General features: G+C 31.5%; 1 long non-coding RNA gene across 1 annotated transcript; it reads left to right on the top strand.

Annotated features, from left to right (window-relative positions):
- The first annotated feature begins 202 nt into the window (after window positions 1-202).
- LOC111700097 (uncharacterized) lies at window positions 203-1,540 on the top strand. Its single transcript, XR_002764915.1, has 3 exons — window positions 203-286; window positions 992-1,034; window positions 1,396-1,540. It is a non-coding gene; the product is annotated as an uncharacterized LOC111700097 (long non-coding RNA).
- Window positions 1,541-4,388: the final 2,848 nt, after the last annotated feature.

The following is a 4,388-nucleotide window of genomic DNA, read 5'->3' on the forward strand; positions in this document are numbered from 1 at the left end:
AGAAAAGGGGGCCAGGGGAGAAGGGAATAAAACTTGAAAATATTGAAAAACAATTCTCCAAGACTTGGTGAATTCACTATTTCAAATTTTAAACTCATGGAAAAGTCGTCTTTCATTTAATGTTTGGCCACCTCTGCACAAAATCATAAATTATTATTGATAAATTGTGAATACTTTAATATTCTAACAATTAATTTAATTTTTCTGGATGATGAAATTACCGGAATGGATTACGATAATTACAAATATGACTTGAAAGAATTCTTGGCGAACCAACCTGCAGGAAGTTCCATACAAATGTGAATTAAGTAACGGAAAAGAAATCCTGAGATTTCCAAGATGTTGTTAAATTAACGGAAAACTTAGAATTGTAAGCGTAAATTATAGTGATCCTTCTTGCAAAGATGGCAATACCCGATTTAGAACATACGGTATCCTTGAAACCTTCATCTGATCAAAAATGTAGAAAATGCCGTCGTTTTTCTGATTCGAGAAGTGTTTAATTCTGATGATTTCTTCATTGCTTTTTTAAGCAAGAGATGCGCAGCAGCTCAAATAAATTTAGCAGACAACCTGCAAAATGAAAATAAACAGTTTTAAGAAAAACAAGAAAAAATGGATATCTATTTCATACTTGGTTCAGACAAACCTTTTCAGTGTAACGTTGTGAATCGGAAATTGCAAACTTTGCATGAATGGTCACTTGAAATATTTCGCTTACTGCCCCTTTAATATATTTATCTCTCTCCATTATTTGATTTTAATTTAGATTATTCTAATCATTCTGGTTTGATTTCGGTTTTAGTTTGGAATACAATAAGGTGAATAAATTCACAAAATCCACTTTTATGATGAGAAAAATGTTCAGCCTCATTTCAAATTATCATGGAAGAAAATTGTGTTCCATGAGAATGTACAGCTTTACGTCCTTTTATTAAAGCAAAGTCGGCAAATACCAAATTCATGTTTATTGGAACTCACCGACTAGGAGGCGCACCACCAGCGAATGGTTAGCGCAAGGTTTGATGCTTCAGGTAAAATAGTTTTTAAAGAGAGAAATTTTGTAGGAAAGCCTGTAAATAAAGAGCGTGGACGAAGATTCCAGAAAGTCGTCTTCTTTCTCTGACAAGTATTAAAAGTTTTTTCTACCGTTACAATCTGTACTTGTCTGTTCCAAGTTCATAATTGACTGATATATATGACTGAAGTATTTCATATTTGAAAGAATAAATGTATATCATTCTTATGGTCATTTTATTTTTGTGTGTGTAGAAGTACATAGTTTTTATTTTATCGCAATATAGGTTTGTATGTTTTGAATCAAACATAGACTTCTGATATTAATAATGTTGATACCTCTATAAAATATCTATACCTCTATATGTTTATTTACAGATCTAAATAAGGTTCTGAAGAATTAAACCTTGGAACAAAATCTGACCAACACACCAGATGCAAACCTGGAATTTATTGAAAATTTTAAAAATCAAATGTTCATAGAAGTTTCAAATTTAAAATGTTAATATATTTTCGAATAATAATTTTTATTAGATTGCATAAAAACAACAAATACTGGGATATAATTACAACCTACACAAAACTTATAAGTTTATTAGATTTATCGCGGAATTTTTAAAGAAGTGTTAAAAATATTGCTTGCAAATACCAGAAAACAATTTGGCTTTCTAATGCTTCATCAAGTGACTGTCTTCAATGTGTGGCTACAAGCCAGTAATTTTATTCACTTTGAAGCTGCGGGGATAGGGTTGAAGCTGCGGGGATAGGGTTGAAGCTGCAGGGATAGGGTTGAAGCTGCAGGGATAGGTTTTAAGACACAACAATGGAAATTCCTGAAAAGAAAATTTATTGATTAGCTCTTGATTTTATCAGACGAGGAAAGGAAGGCTAGCCACAACGATTTCTTGTCCAAGCCACATACTCCTCTTTTTCTTGTCCGAGCCACCTCAAAATCCTGAGGCAGGACCAGGAGGAAAACTTGAAATAAATTCCCCCCGGAAAAAATCCGGCTTTTTCCCCCAGTACTGCAGTAGTGAAGCATCCCAACATTCCCATAAAGCCATTTAATCCGGAAACTGGTTTTATCACCGGTACCGCAGACTTTTGCTTCCGGATTATTCCATGTTCAGTGAGCAAGAAAATTCTGATCTAAAACCGGAAACACTAGAATCTTCGTATATTCTTAGATCAGAACTGTTCAAATGGTCAAAGTGTATTTTTTATCTTTGGACCAAAATCTAGATATTTTTGAGTTTTCCATGGCATTATCTGTTGTTACTCATGTCACATTCAGATATTTATATGGTTCAAAATTAGCAGACACATTTAGACTAAATTTTACCAACTTATCAAAAGAACCTTCTAGCAGTATTGAAAAAAAAACTATATTTTGTTGAGTGTTTGTTTTTATTGTTCTTAAACTTAATTGTAAACATATAGGGGGAGGGGGTAAAATTAGAAGTGCCAGGCAAAATCAATGTATTGATTAAGTGACTGTATAGTATAGTAATCTTTACTTCCCAAAAGAAATCTTTTCATGCAATTATTTCCAAACCAAATAAAACCTTATGGCCCAACCTGTCGTCGCTGCCTTAGTCTATTCCACTTTAGTATTTATTCACTTTGCATTTAAACTATTTTATGTTCATTTGAACTATTTTTTTGTTATCTTGAAAGTTTTAGGTTTTAATTAACTATTTCATTTGAACTATTTTTTATGTTTATTTGATCTATTTTTATATGTCCATTTAAAATATTTATTTGTTTGTTTGAACTACATCTTAAATTGTTTGACCTATAAACTTCATGAAATCCCAAAATTTTAAAAACTACTGTAAACAGGATTTCAGTGAAGGGGTGCTAAATTTATTTCGGAACAAAAATTCAAGATTTAGGAAGCAAAAGACATGCCACAGGCGAAACATTTTTTGACTTCCTGTTTTGCACTAGGTTTTTTTCCCTTAAATGCCATTGAGATTCTATTCTGAAATCTCAGGAGGGTGCGAAGATCCTGCCGCCCCCCCCCCCATGGCTGTATCCGCCACTGACAGGATATAAGTAGCTTAAATAAATTATCGTTTAAACGACCAATAGTTCAAACGAACATTAGTTCAAACGAAAATTAGATCAAACTAACAATAGTTCAATAGACGGTAGTTCAAACAGGTATCCACCCAAATGTCAAGTTCTCTTGTCTAATTAATCTACCTGCAGAAGGGCATAATTCTATACTTTTAGTCTGTAAGTTATAAGTATATTGTACAAATTGCTTCTAGTTGCCTAAAAGTCTAACTTCAAATGCACCGGAGTTTAATTTTGTAGGGTTTTTATTGATTATATTGATAAATATAATAATTCTGCAGTCAGTACCACTGAGATCAACTTGCATCAGCCAAAGGGAACAATTGTTAAACTAGCCCTGCCTAGTTCAACAACTTCTCACTGCTCATTAGCTCAGACCATTGGGCATTAATGGACATATACAGTCCCGAAAAACATTCGAATGCAATGACAACATTTTATTTTAAGGATAATTGCTGTGTATATTCATTAGAATTGATCTTATTCTTGTTAAATTTCAACTTGTTAAATAAGTAATTATTCTATGACTATAAAATTAGGTTTTATGGATTTTAGGTCATCTTCTTGTTGATAAATTAGTTCATGTTTGTGTTGAATTGGTTTTTGATGTTAATTAATGTATGTTTTTAGCTTTTAATTTGTTTGATAACATTACAGCTTAACTTTACAATACATTTGTGAAAATCTGTTTTACTGATCTAATTTGAAATCCAATTTCCAATTAGTTAATTAAACTTGATGGCAGTATAGCAATTAACAAACACTTAAATTCAACTAATTTCAGGTTTAAAAAAATTGCAACATTATTATTTTATTATTTATGTTTTGAAGCATCAGGAAATTTCTTGATTTAATTTTATATCTATAATACATTTCAATTTCTTGTTTAAAATTTTTATCAACACTCTCCTTGTTCGTCTTGTTTATTCAAACAAACCTCAAATTAGAAGGTTTTCTGTTTTAAAGGATTGAAATTCTCATTTTTATATTCTAGAGATGCATAGACTATCGTGTAGAGATGTCAACGTTTTGATTTTTCTAGATTTTAGCTTTCGTTACGATTGTGTTTATCAAAAGTATAAACGTTTGAAATGTTACGATGCACATTATGAAATTTAATGGCATGGAGTAACGTTAGGTAACAAATTTTCTGCAATTAAATACCTTATTCAGCGTTAAGCTTTAGTAAATGGTAATGAAAAAAGTCAGCTCAGTTATGCTTTTGCATTTCCTGTTTTAAAAAACTTTCCAACGTTGCATTAACGCTTTTGTAATTTAACCACAATTTT

Source organism: Eurytemora carolleeae, unplaced genomic scaffold (genome assembly GCF_000591075.1).
Source record: "Eurytemora carolleeae unplaced genomic scaffold, Eaff_2.0 scaffold267, whole genome shotgun sequence".
NCBI classification, from domain to species: domain Eukaryota; kingdom Metazoa; phylum Arthropoda; class Copepoda; order Calanoida; family Temoridae; genus Eurytemora; species Eurytemora carolleeae.